This window comes from Homarus americanus, unplaced genomic scaffold (genome assembly GCF_018991925.1).
Source record: "Homarus americanus isolate GMGI-L3 unplaced genomic scaffold, GMGI_Hamer_2.0 scaffold14467, whole genome shotgun sequence".
Classification (NCBI taxonomy): Eukaryota; Metazoa; Arthropoda; class Malacostraca; order Decapoda; family Nephropidae; genus Homarus; species Homarus americanus.
In genome coordinates this window covers 7,652,638-7,668,360 of record NW_024733734.1, presented here as the reverse complement: position 1 = coordinate 7,668,360, position 15,723 = coordinate 7,652,638, and positions in this window count along the sequence as shown.

Genomic DNA, 15,723 nt, shown 5'->3' with positions numbered 1-15,723 from the left:
TTACCTTTAATGTAGTCAGCTGAATACACACGGGGCCTCAATAATTTTTTAATTAAACATGGAGACTACATTAATTGGATGAAGCAGAGGAGGAGACAGGGCTGGGTGGGTCATCAATGTCGATTTCTTCAGACAGGTTAACATACGGGGGATGCTTGCTTGTTGAAGATATTGGATCATCTTTAGGGAGTGAAGAGGCAGCACTGGTGGGGCGTGAGGAGATAGCAATGGGGGACTTCTTAAAATATATGTCCAATTTAGACTGCACAGTTTGCCTTTTTCTTTTCATTGTAAATCTTCCTGTAGAAAGCAAGTGCATCTTGGATCATTCTGTCAACTTTTGTAAAACACTCATCATTTTGATCCATTTCGTCAAACATTTGCATCCCCTTATTAATAGTAGCAAATGCCTCTGCCATTTGTTTCACTGAAAATTTTTAGGTGGGTGCAGGTTCTTCTACATTTTGACTCTTCTTCCTCTGCAATTTTCTGTGCATCCAGTTCAATATGATCCTCGTTACTTTGCTCTTCTGCTAAACTTTCAACCAACTGCTCAACATCTTCATTATCAATTTTTAACTCCAGCTGTTTACCCAACTCCACTATCTTGTTACTAATCTCAGAAATTACTTCATCTTCATTAAATCCTTTGAAACTGTTCACATATCTTTTCAGGACTTTCTTCCATATTCCATTCATGCACTGACCTGTAACCTCATCCCATGCTGCGGCTATGTTCTTTATACATTTCAAAATGTTGTAGTCCTTCCAAAACTCTCTTGAGTGTTTTATCACCTTCAGTAGCAGCAACAGCCTGAGCGAAGGTTGTACGTAAATAATACGCTTTAAAAGCAGCAATAGCACCTTGATCCATGGGTTGGACGATAGAGGTAGTGTTAGGTGGAATGTAGTCTACCTTAACATAAGGGTGCAGGTCGTCCAGGTGTGGTGGGTGTCCCGGAGCATTATCTAAAATTAGTAAAATCTTGAACGCAACCCCTTGTTGCAGACAGTACTCCTTGGCTCATGGAATAAAACACCTCGGGAACCAATGCTCAAACAGTACTGGGGTCATCCATGCTTTCTTATTACTGCAATAAAACACTGGCAGTGTATGCCTGTTGACATGTTTAAAAGCCCTTGGGTTCTCTGAATGATATATCATGAAGGGCCTTATCTTGAAACCAGTTACATTCTCCCCCAACAGAAGTGTGATTCAGTCCTTGAATCCCGGCATGCTTTTCTCCTCTTTGTGGATGTATGTCTGTTCTGGCATGCGCTTCCAGAATAATCCAGTTTCATCTACATTAGATATTTGCTCAGGCAAATAATTTCCCTCCACAATGACACGATCTAGCTCCTCCTTAAAAGCTTCGGCAGCACCCACATTAGCACTTGCTGCCTCTCCACTCACCTTTACACTGTGCAAACTGTAATGTTTCTTAAACCTTTGGAACCACCCATGACTTGCTGTGAAGTTTTGGTCACACTCATCACCTGCCTGCTCTTTCAGGCTTTCGAAAAGGTTTCTTGCCTTAGTCTATATTGTTAGAAGGCTTAAGGGTACATGCTTTTGTATCTGATCTTCCATCCACACCACAAGTAATTTTTTCCATCTCATGAATAGGACTTTGTCTTTTTTTCGCTATTATGTTCCCTTTATAGGTGCTGATCCTTTCACTACCTCACGAATTCGTTCCTTGTCCTTCAACATTGTCAATATCGTCAAGTGAGAGAAGCCTAGGTCGCGTGAAATGGTTGCTACCGTTTTTCCATTTTCATATTGCATTATTATATTCATTTTCATCTCAAAAGTAGTTGACTCTCATTTTCTTCTGAGCACCACCAGAACTCTCACTTTTATGCTTTCCAGTCATTCTAAAGGGAATTAGAAACGAAAATATTGTCGGTACACAGCGCGATCACTCCCGACAACAACAGCCAAACACCAACTGAGCGCACTACGGCGTGGACGCTGTACACCACGCGGCAACCCAGCCCACGCGACGCTCTCGTACGGAAATGTTTTGGTCCTAGAAAATACGTACGGAGTTTGAAAATTTTTTGGTACGACTGAGGCGGTCGTATGTCGAGTAGGTTGTAAGTCGCGGACTACCTGTATATTTAAAATGATGAATATGTACAGTAGTTGTTTGAGTGGTACAAGGTACTTGCACAATACTTGTTAATCCCTTCAATACTATATCACCAAACTTATGCAAGTTGTTCAACCATTTTGCCACACCACCCAACTCACCCCCCCTCCCCATGGACTGCCTACCAAGGTAAAATTTACCTTTGTTATTACTAGGAGTTCTTTTCCCACTTTTATCAAATTTGATTGTTATTTGAAATGGTAAGATTACTGTACATGGTTTTAAGAGAAACATTTTTCCACCATGATTCCATCACAAAACAAAAGAATTATAAATTTTATCTACAGTACAAGTATTTCATAAATTTTATTTTGTGTTTATTTATAATATGATTTGTGATATACTGTACTTAACTTGAGAATACCTATAAATCCAGTTAATGACCAACAGTTCATCTATTAATTAGCAACTGTGTTGCTGACTGTCAGATTTTACATCAGAAAAGTGTTCTGCTGTAGTGTTTGTCACCCAAGTCGTCATCCTCTTGACTATAACTCAAAAAGGTTTCTTCCATAATTGAGTTGAATTCTGAATCACTTAGGAAATCACCACCCAAAGAATTTACTGGTATACTCAATTGATTAATTAGCAGTCTCTAATTCTCATTCAGTTGCACTTTTATTCATTGTTCATTCTAATGAGCTTCAGTCCACATGTGATGCTTCACTTAGTTTTATCTTTAAAAATGAAAATACTGCAGGTGCTTGACTGACAAAGACAGACTAGGAGGTGTATCTATCTAGCTGATCTAAAAGCCCATTGAGTAACCTTGGGAAATATCCAGAATTGCCTTTTCAATCCACTGTGTGTCATATGCTCAAAACCACATTTTCAACCACTGTTGAATGCATTATAGGATCAGCATAAATATTTGATGGCATGGCATTGATGAATGGTAGAGTAAGTTTGAGAGTCAATTCAGTTTGAGCATAATGTAACTTGTTTAAGCAAGGGGTATAGCATTTGGGGTCAAGTTACATTACTACAAAATGTGTAGATTTTGATAAAGGCTTTTTGTTAATAAGTGAAAACAAAAACAAGCCCAGGAATGATGGATGGAATGGCAAGGAAATATTATCTAGTCATTATACACCCCACAACTTGCTGGTACATAAGAAATGTTACATCTTATGCGTCTTGATTTCTATTTTAATCATTCTGCTCAACCATACGAATATACAAAACCGAGTTAGTGCAATACTGTATTGCCTGCTGACCATGTTCATCATAATTTTTTGTGTATAATGTTTCAATAAACTATTATAATGTTTTATAATTTTATAAGAAAATTCTTCGATTCAAACTAAGAACGCTAATAGAAGAATAAACTTAGAGTAAATGTTCTCATGTCTTCATTATTCCTGTCTAAATCACTTGTAAAGGATTTCTTTAAATCACTACAGACACATTATGAGTAGTCAGATCCACAGGTTTGAGCTTCATCTTATTCTAGCCCATCCAGGTTCTCCAACTTTGTACATACGTACAACTGTACACTTACACACGGAAATTGTGAAGCTGTGATAAAAGTCAAATCTCACAGAGAAAATTGACAAATATTAAGAATTTTTACAGGTGTTATGATATGGTGTTCTAGTCTTTAGCTATTGCATGTGAGTAAGGAAGTGGCATTAATTTTACATCAAGTTTAGTCTTTGTAAGTAAAGCCCAGATATTTAGGCACTTAATATCTTTGAAAAAGGCAGGCAAATAGGCAAGACAAACAGCCAAAATAGCCCTGCCCCCCCCCCAAAAAAAATAGTAACAATATTGAAAAGGGACTTTCATTATTTTATTTAAAGAAATTAGTTAACAAATATTATGCATAATATAACACTACAGTAACATCCCTGATAGCTGGAATCTTTGATACCCAGAACTTTCCAATACGTACCCAGAAAATAAAATTAAAATAACATGAAATTTCAAAAACATCTTTTCGTTCCAGGCAATCCAATAAATTCCCGAGAGTTTGCAACATCCGTTGAGCGTGTGGGTGGGCTAGCTACATGGAGAACTTAAGTCATAGGCTCAGAGTGCTCATGTGTTGTGATTGGCTACTCCTGTTATGTGACTGTATGGGATGCCTATGATTGGCTGATGTATCTCACAGTCTGTCTCCTCAAACTCTAGCATAATAACTTGCTCTTAGTTCATTGCCTGCTGCCATTGTACAAGCTCATTTGCTCGTTCATTGCTGTTTTCACAAACAATCTGCATTGTGCAGTGCGGTCATTACTGCACCAAGATATACCGTAACCAGCCAAGAATACCGTCAAAGCTGTGTTAAGACGTAAAAGTGATAACTGTATGTTTACGAATTCTGTACAGTACATTCGTTAATTATGAAAGTACTGCACATAGCAATGTATACCTTCTGTAGACTAATGTGTAGAGGGTGTATGTACAGTATACAGCACTTGTACTATCTCTCCTTCATGGAGGGAGAGGAGAGTGACAGTTAGCAACACCTTCTACAACAGATGATACAGGACATAGGCAGTCTATCCTGTATCATCATATTACCATTTGGCCTGCCTACATCACAAGCTCAAGATGACAGCATCTGTTGGTGAGTACAGTATAGTGCACAGTACATTGTATACAGTAGCATATAATATTTTGTTTATTTGCATTATACCTGTACAGTAGTGTTTGCATAAATGAATACAGCTCTGTGACTGTCCAACTGCAGTTAAGCCTTATAGCTAGTGCTCAAGCTAGTAGAAACTGCGTAGCTGCTTAATCCAAACAATGGTGCTCCATGTCAGACATGTAGATTAGATTCAGAAACATTTACCAATTCCGAGAAAAATTCCTTAAATATGCTATTTTTCCAGAATAAGAATTCATCTCAATACCTGTAAATCTCTCAAACACGAAAACGTTCTGCACCAATTGTTGCCGCTATCGGAGGATATTACTGTATTAGTAAAATAATATACAGTTAACAATTCAATTTGTTATAAAAATAGATAATTTTTGTTAATTTTCTCAATTCAAACTTTGCTGCTTCTCAAAGAGAAATCATGGGTAAAAAAAAGTTTAAATTACAGTTGTCCACATGATTTTTCCACAACATAGTCTCACCTGGTACATTCTGTTTAGTGTATTACTCCCAAAAAATATTTAGAGAATGATTTATATTCCAGTTTCCACAGAGGAATGTCAACCCCCCAACAAATGCCTGCACAGGCTCACTGAAAATTTGAATTGTCGACCAGAAACTGTTTTACAGTACTGTACACTATATGAAGTAAGAAGGTGTACAGAAAATTCTCATATACCTGTAATGTGTGTTTTCATAGCACGATTTGGTTGCAATGCGATGAATGAATTGGGGAACACATTTTCTGTAACACGGATACGGCAGATATACTTTGGATATAGTAACATGATTGAGTAAATGGAACTATGTCACTCGAGTAGGCATACGGTTAGCAGTTACGTGGTCGCCGCAGCATAGCATCACACATACTGTAGTGTTGCGTCACCTCTGCAGTTTATGTTTATTTTTCATACATATCAAATGTCTGTAATCGAGGACTGTGCTTTATCTTTGTACAAGTCCTTTACAGTATCAACTTTATTGCTTTTAATTACAATGCATGGCAAGGGTGTGAAGCATTCTGGTAGTGGAAGTGAAGTAAAATGAAGAAAATGCTCTAACTCTTGAACAAAAACTAGATGTGATAGAGTGGTATAAACCCTCACCTCCATCGTCAGATTGACCCCACCTCTTCCATTTCCTCCTCCACCACTTGTCTCAACCATTTTCTCTTCTTGTGGTGAATGTTAAATCATGCTTTTAAGTTTATTTACATGTCTTATAGTATAGTACTCTAGTTTAAAATATTTTGATTTATAATGGTTTTTCAATAAAAGCTGTTGAAGAGTCACACTCCCATATTATTTCATCATATTCATTCTGCACCCTCCTTCACGGCTCTGTTTTCTATCGCCTAGCAACTACACTAACACTGTAACAAGCATTTTTCCTCCTTGTCATGTTTTTATTGTAGTAATTAATGATATTATTAAACTAAAACTTAGTTATTATAAAAGATCACTCACAGATACTCACAGATGATCTTCTGAAAGTGGGTCCCATGTCAGTCATGTTGGTGTTCTTGAACCTACTAACCCTCTAGTTCCCACTGAATCAGTGGCTACTACAATGTGATTTTTCTATAACACGATGATCTTCAGAAACACATCTACCGCGTTATAGAACTGACTGTACAGTACTCTGTTGACCGGTTTTGTGAGCAGTGGCACCTTTGTGTTTAGAAGTCTCTAAATTTTGAAAAACAAAGTATACTGTACAGTGCCTTTTCTTGCACAGTAGTTCACTGATTTTTCACACATTTTGCAAAATAATGTTACTCCATCTGTAGACACTACTGTACTTTAAGCATTGTAAGTAAAATGTTTCCAGCAGTGTTTGAAAGAGAACTGACTGACTCAGACAGTTACCAGTATGGTCCAGGTTACGGAAGACAGCCAATTAGTATCGGTAATTAAAAACAACTTAAGAGTTTCTCTTATAACAATTATATAAAGATAATTTTTTTAGATATACAATATTAAGATAAAATATGCAATTTTATAGTGAAATTGTTGAAATAGGCCTACAGTACAGGTATGTGAAATTTTGCCTGAACATTCAGGCGGGGAGTGAATTGTGTGAGGGAGAAGTAGTAGGCCATTTCACCGTAATTCCCATATTATTTAAGTTCATAAAGTAATAAATTATTGTATGATATCAAATTCCCGGTGCTTTGTTGACATAGTGTGGTCACAGCCAGCCCTGTGCCTGGTGTATTGATAGTGTAATGGCATAATCCACACAGAATTTTGAGAAGGGGAGGAGCTGTTGTATGTAATAGTGTACAGTACAGTATAGAACTACAGTACTTTTTGTACATTATGTGTTACTGTATGTTTTATACACAGTGTTATGTACAATATTTAGTGTTTATGAAGGCAGTTTGGGAACAGTTTTTGGATATTTTTTGGCCCCTGGAACTAAACTTACTCATTACTGTATTTCCATTTAAATTAATTAAACTACAATTTGCAATTTGATAATTCATGAAGTCTTCTGGTACCCTCCGGGTATCCTACAAATTATCAAGATTCCACTGTACAGCATAATGATTTGTAAACACAAAGTTGTTACTGTTGTTTAAAGGTATGTAATGTAATTAAGAAAATTAGATAGGAATTTAAGGACATCACAAAAAATTAATGAAATAGGTGACATCATATTTAATGCCAAGAAAAATTAGCTGTATGAAATTAGTTACGTAATAATAGAAGGTAAGCCAAAGATTCTCATTACAGTACCATTTTCTGAGCAATGGTCAAATATTTTTAACCTTCTTAATACAGTAAAAGTCCAAAAATCCGGATGCCAGAAATCCGGACCACCCGAGAATCCGGACTTTTCAAAAACGATTTTTTTTTTTAGCGGGCATTTGTGTGCATGTGCGCATGCGTGAGCGCCACAGCTGCACAGCGACAACAAGCGACCACGTGGTCGCCACTTTAAAATGGGCAATCAAACTGTGACAACATACCGTATATACTCGTCTATAACCCCCCCCTCGTTATCAGTCGACCCTGATTTTTTGACCAAGAAATCGTTAATTTATGATATTCCTCGTTTATAGTTCCACCCACGTTTTTGAGGGTAATGGAACAACAAAACCACTAAAAACGCTCTACGTCCTATAAACTGAGGCTCGCCGTGCATGAAACAAGTGCTGAAGGCAAATTGTTTACCATTTATTATTACGACACTATACACTGAAACCCGGGTAGTTTCAACAAAAATATTGTATATTTCCATTCAAGTATTTATTCAAGTCAATTAGGAGGGAATATTATTGTAATACAACAGTTTTTAAACTAAACCATTCGAAAAGCGATTACGGTAACATCTTTTGAACGAAAGAAAGCGAAAGTCATTGTTTTCGTCATGATTTTATCCCACTTTCCACTGTAATACGTATGTAATTTCAGGAAAAATATTACATTTCCGTGAATGTATTATATCAGGCACAGTATGAATAGAATATCATTGTAATATATCAGAATTTTAACCGAAAACTATTAAAAAGCGAGTAACATCTCAAGAACATCGGAAGCTTAGGCAAAGTCTTTTGTTTTCGTCATGTATTTTATCCTATTTTACATTGAAATACGTCACGTTTCCACAAAACTACTATTTATCTCCGAGAATATATTCATTCAGGCTCAGTTTAAGTAAAATAGACGAGTGATGTAATAGTTTTTTAACTGAAAACGATTCGAAAAACACGTACCCTCTAGCCCTGTTCAAGGAGAGGACTGGGAGAAGCTGTTTGGTGCTGCAGACGATGACAAGGAAAATGATTTTGATGGATTTTAATGAAAATATTCAGAAATATGGTATCGTAGTATTTATTCAAGTCAATTAGGATAGAATATTATTGTAATACAACAGTTTTTGAACTGAAAACCATTCGAAAAGCGATTACGGTAACATCTTTTGAACGAAAGAAAGCGAAAGTCATTGTTTTCATCACGATTTTATCCCACTTTCCACTGTAATACGTACGTTCAGCAAAAATATTACATTTCCGTGAATGCATTATATCAAGCACAGTATGAATAGAATACCATTGTAATATAACAATATTTTGAGTCCTACTCTTTCCATTTACAGAGTACTGTACAAGCCCATAATAATGGCTCCTAAAGTAGATAAACTTCGTTGTGTGAAGAGAAAGAAGAACACATTGAAATTGAGTGACAAACTTGAAATAATTAAGGAACTAGATCGTGGTGTGAGCAATACTGTTCTAATGGAAACATACGATATTGGAAAGTCTACAATTTATGATACCGGTATATAAAAGGCAAAAAATAAAATTTAGAATTCACAGCTTTTTCATTAAAACTGGTCGTTTTGATAAATGAAGCATGCTATATTTGCAAATGAATAAACTATCAAAATGTACCTGTTCATTTCTTCTTTATTCTTCATTAAATTTGAATTTTAAAAGTACTGCCTGAGAATCCGGAAAATCCAAAAATCCGGACCGACCCAATCCCCAAGCAGTCCGGATTTTTGGACTTCTACTAGATATTTGACTAGAAAAAATATGTTATACAGTACTTGTACAGTAGAGTATTGCAATTAGCATATTGTAGTAAAGATTACTGACATTTGGTTATAGCTGAGGACACAGACATGCAAGGGAAAGAGTGCAAATTATTGTTATATTATGGTCTGATTGTTATGGTCATCCACCTGTACTGTATATCTTTTCAATGATTTATATAAAATTTCTTATACAGAGATTATAATAAATATCCAGAATTTTTAACTATTTTTATTTTTTTAAACCTATCATGAATTGTCAGTGGATGACTAATGTTTTGTGTGTATACCTTCGATTTTTATTAGCTTTTCAGCCAGAGGTAATTTATGTACAACAAGTAGAATTTTAAGAAAAGGAAGGATGAAATGGAAACAAAGTGTATGAGAGTGAACTTGATGACTGAAGCGATGATTATTGGTGTGGGTGAAGAATCTGTGGTGGAGAGTGTATAATGGGCATGCAGCGAGTGTGAAGGTGAATACACATGAACTACTATACTGTACAGTGGTGTAAAATTGTAAATGGCAGACTGCAGGATGTTGCAGGCATTTAATTGTGTTGTACCTGCATGTGTAGGTTTTGGAGTGTGACGGTCAAGTGGATACAGCACTTGCCTCCTGTTCCATGGGTCCATGGTTGGATCCCGGGCACTCCCAGTTCACCCACTTGTAAATGGGTTTGTAAGTTACAACCTGGGGAGGTGAATGTGGTCGAGTACACTGCCGGCCATGCTGCTTTATTGTGTACCAAAGGCTTAGTACACAGTGTGCTGTATCCACACTATTACTAACAGGCAGTCATGCCTATGGGACCCACTTTCACTTTTTTTTCATTTGTAGGTAATCATGTGTCTTTAGCATGGTTGGAAAAACTCAACATTGGGTATAAATCTGTGGACTGTGTTGATGAGTACTGCTGCCTGGGTGACATGATTAGTAATGGAGATGGTGCTGAAGATAGCTTATTTACTGATGTCAGAAGTGAGTGGAAGTTGAGGGAGCTGTATGTAACTGTAGGGTAGTGAGACATGAAGTTAAAGAGGATGACATACATATCTTATTCGCTTGAATCTGTTGTTGACATTGTGATGTCATACATTGATGCACACACCTCTTCTGGAATCTGATCACTTTCAAACCATTTTATGGCATATCCACCCATCTTTGATTATCTAGCCATTTTTTTCTACCTGTTACTTTGCTGGAGTTGTTGTGTCTGCATTCTTCCATAATGAAATAACAATTTGTTCGCTTAATATTTTCATCTGTGGAGGAAGAAGACTTTGTGCTCTATGTCTCTGTGCTCTATGTTTTCAAGGGGGTACCCCTTGAACAGTTGATGTATAGTACTGTACTGTACAGGTATTGCCTAAACAAAGCAACTTGCTTCATCCACACTCTCTGTAGCATCTGAGAGCATCCTGTGCTGAACATGGACAATAAACAGTGTGCTGTAGTGCAGCCTGGTGTGTGGCAACATTTCTGTCTTTATATATACGGTACATAATAACAGATAATATGTCGTGTGAAGATGCTACACTATACTGATCTAGAAGTATGGCTAACCGACCACCAAATAAGAGGCAGAAATTTAAAACTTATTACTTAAATTATGTTGATATGAAGGAAGAAATTTATGAATCTATGTCTGTCACACATACCAACAAGAATATGGCAATGACCATAACTCAGGCCTCACACAACAGGAGGAGGAGTTATTTGATAGTGATGTCACTGCTCATAATTTTGATAATACTGTAGCCATGAATGTTCCATCAATTGCTCTGAGACTGTACAGTGCAGTACAGTATTTGATAATAATGATAGTACAGGTAGATCCTCAGATAGTAATGTCGGAGTTCGTTTGCTTAGGTGAATGACGGGAATGCTTATTTTAAAATGAACGAATTATTCGAAGAAGTAAGAGATCAGTGGCGTATATGAGGGGGGGGGGTACACGACCATGCCCCCCTTTTTCTCACCACTACTACTACTCCTTTGCAACTTCTTTCCTTGAACGATGGAAATCCTCTACATTAGGGTGTGAGGGCAGTTAAGGTAAACTAATGGAAAGGTCATGAGAGAGATAATCACATTCTTCAGGGAATCAAACAAGAGTCCATTCAAATCTTCACAGCATTGTATCTAGCAGACTTCTCTGCATCAAAGGACTCGACTTTGGTGGGAAAATCTCAAGTTTTCTTGAAGAGTAGGACATCAGAATCTTTCCTTGTAAGTATGGATGTTCTATCAGCTATTTTAAATGTTACGAGACCTCTATCTCAGAAATTGCAAGGTGTTGAGATGGATCTGGTACAAGCTTTTGACAGTGTGAAGGACTGCATGGATGTGTTGCAAATGTACAGAAATGGTGATACATTCAGAAGCGTATTTAAGAATGCAGAACAAAACTGTGGGAGAGAAATTACATCCCCCAAGAAGTGTAGGGCGACAATGGACCCGGTCTAATTCCCAGCTGATGACTCTTACTCTTATTACAGGCGTGCTGTTTTTTGCCTTTCATTGACACAGTTATGCTGTAACTGAAAGAGCATTTTACTTCTAAGCAAAGTTCATGGCAGAAGCTCTGCTTTCTGTTGTGATTTACAGTAAGTTCCTTGATGGTACTAGTATGGAGGAGGTACAAGCAGAATTTGCAAGATGGCAGAACACTTGAAGGACGTGAAGGGAAAGACAGACCAAAAACGGCTGTTGCCTCACTGAAGGTTTGCAGAGAATTTGGCACATACCAGAACATCCAAATTCTGATACATGTTCTTGCAACATTTCCTGTGACAACTGCTACAAGTGAACGCTCCTTCAGCTGCCTAAAGTATCTGAAGTCGTACCTGCGTTTCACTATAGTAGAACAGACTGAATAGATTAACTTTACTGTTTGTCCACAAGACATGGAACTCAAATGCAGTGAGGTCATCAATGAATTTGGTCATAAGAACAGATTACTTCACAAGTAAGCTGATACTATGTTCTCCCTCTCTCCACAATTAAGCCAGTACTGTTCTCTCTCTCTGCCCCGCCCCCCTTTCCATGAACATATATACGCCACTTGTTGAACTCTTTTAGAAGGAAATTCCCTGATAGTCCGACACCATGTAAAGCTACTGTTTATGAACTGGTGAAACGTTTTCGTGACACAGGATGTGTGAAAGACAGGTCAAGAACCGGGCGGCGGTTAGTAGTGACACCAAAGTTTTTTTGCAATCTCCCCGTATGTCATTGCGGCGTTTGTCACAGCGTATTTTGAGAATTTACGTACCCGTTTAAATGAAACCAGGCCTCATCCGTGAAAAATGTAGTGTCCAGCACTGTGACATTGTTGTGTGTGAACCTGTTGACCCAACGGCAGTAGTGAATATGCTTGTCTGTGTCCAACGGGCGCAGCTCTTGCACTACCCTGACTCTGTATGAACGTAACTTTAAACGTTTGACAGCCCTGTGAACGGCTGAACGAGATGATCCCACTTGCTGTGACAAATTACGCAATGACTTACGGGGAGATTGCAACAAACTCTTAGTGTCACTACTGACCGCCGTCAGGTTCTTGGTCTGTCTCACACTTACTGTGTCACGAAAACGTTTCACCAGTTCATAAACAGTAGCCTTACACTGTGTCAGGCTATCAGGGAATCTCCTAAAGAATTCAACACACCGTTGATAAGATTTACACTCAAAGTACGCCTCCAACATAGCTACCCCCTGTGCCCACTAAAGATTCATTGTCAACTGAGTCGCAATTACGTCCCTCTACCCGCTCATGCGCGAAGTCACGTTACCAGTACATTCAGCAATTTTCTGCGATGTTGCCAGCATGCGCCGCGTGAAACCGTGGATGGCTATCGTTAGCCATTAAACTACTATAAATTGCCAAACTTTGAGTATGGGGACTTTTGAGACACTGTACTTCGATTAGGTTACCCCTTGCCCATCTGTAGTATAAGCTAGGTACTTGCAGGCACCAGTCTGGTGGCCCTCCTTTGGACATTTTCAATCAATTGACAATCTCTATCATACCTCGGGAACTAGACGGGATGACAATACTCCAGACAGGGAAGCACCTCACTCTTGAAGATCGTGACGAGTGACGGACCATCCAGATATCTAAATGCCCTTCTTGAAGGACCTATTACAGTGCATTTTTTATCAGCTGAGAAAAGATGACCCGACCCCTCCTCAAGAGTTACAGCTGATTGGCTGTTGCAAACCTGTCCGATTTTGTCCTGAAGTAAACTACAACTGCCGTTTGTCGCTGACTAGCTGACCCCTTTTCGATTTCCCCAGCCAACGCCTCGTGGTCTAAGGTCGGCTACTAGCGCCGCCTAGTTAGGCGGAGGTCAACTATCAAGCCACGCCTACCTCCGCTATATAAGACCTCACCTCACCTCGCCGTGACCTGCCCCTTCTTCTTCTACCTACATCCAAGCAGCAAGCAACACCTCCTCTGAGCACGATCCCGAACCAGCTCTCTCTACTCCACGCTTGTAACCACGCTGCCACTTCCCAGCACCAAGCTGCACTGAACATCCAATACAATATGTATTCAGAGAGCGCATTGTGAGTTTCCTTTTTCCAACCCATCCTGAGTGTGAACCAACATCTCGAAACCCCACAGTATTTCTAAATGAGTTTATTCATAATCGTTGAGAGTGACCGTTTCTGACGAGGTAAGATATTTAGCTAAATTATATAATGATACAAACATTCATTATTTCAAACATAAGCACGTAGGAAGTTTATCAGAAGTATTATACATGAATTAATTGTTAAACTCTGGTAGCAAATTCAAGCTTTCGGAAGATGTATTTAATATATACTTATTTTTACCCACAATAGGGCATACTAAGACAAATTACGTATCAGTAATACTACATTATGCAAAAACCACACTTTAAAAGATCAAAATCACATTGAAATATTACACAGCCGTCAGCAAAGACGGGAAATATGACTGCGAACATGGAGACATGATTTTAGTGCTTCGTGATAAAATTTTCGCCGTGTTTTACCCCGTAATTTCCCTCATCGTTCATGACCTGTCCATTATAGGTGATCTATGATCGTAGACAGAAAAATACTGAAAAAAATTTGTATGGTTTTATTTGTTAATATCCAGAGAACAACTGTGGAATTTGTGGAAAAAAATAACAAATTCCACAAACTCCTTTGCTTGAGTGTCGTGAGAAAATTATCACCTAAACTAAAATTTTTCCATTTACCAAAAGTTAATAGAAAATAGTTTATAGTAAATTAGTAAGATTACCAAATATAAATAATTATAGCCAAATAGTTTCGGAGAACACAATATGACATAATACATTCGCGGGAAAACAGCCCAATAGCAGTTTGAAGGCCACACAGATTTTCCAAGGTCACTCACTGACTGAGATAGACGTACTAATGACAGTTCAATTTTCGATGGTTCTTGAACTGCAGTTAACTATTCTAAACATCCTGACCTCAGTATTCATTTTAAATGGTGCGAGGATATATAGAAAATATAATTTCTCCAAATAGGACATCTAAAGCCATGACGGAGTGAATTATCACCATCCCAGCGATCCAGGATGCCCAGTCCAAAGTTATACCGTAGTATCCTTTTGTTATGTTGCGTAGGTAAGTTTGAGGCAACTTAATAGGATCTTATTAAAATATTGTCACTATTACAGTTTTTTAAGCTGATTCTAAGTATGAAACTCATTTTTTGCGGAAATAAATATTTAACATTTCATTGGCGTTTGGGCATGAACCACCCAACCGCAATCAACTTCTGCAGCTACATGCGAGAAGTAATTTGTTATTGTTAACTACCTACCCTAACCTTAACCTATGCAAACCATATTTTATACAAGAATGACCTAACCTATACCTAACCTAACCTTAACCTATACAAACTACCTAACGGTCAACTACAGCGGAAACTTGACCCACGCACGGGCGCAAACACCCAAAAAATTTAATAGTTGTAGGCAGCTATCAAACAGGGAGGGACTACTGCCTGGGAAGATATTGGAAGCATAATGTGTTGTCTAATGGTAGACCCTGCTGCCATATGGCATCACGAAAATTGTGACAAAGTGTCAGGTTGCTGATTTGACTTTCTGCCTCATTTACACACAATTGCAGGGTCTCAATTGTTTCTCTTACTATTGACAACACAACATACATACATCGTTTCTCACTTTTGATTTTTTTTATTATTAACATTATATTATTATAATATATTTTTATTTAATATTTAATATAATTTATTAATTTGTATTATCATCATTATTATTATTATTATTAATGTTTTCGCCCCCAGGCCCTGATGTTGGCTAATCCCGTAAAAACACACACACACACACACACACAAAACGCAGAAACAACAAGCAGGTACTCGTCGACAAATCTTGGTTACCT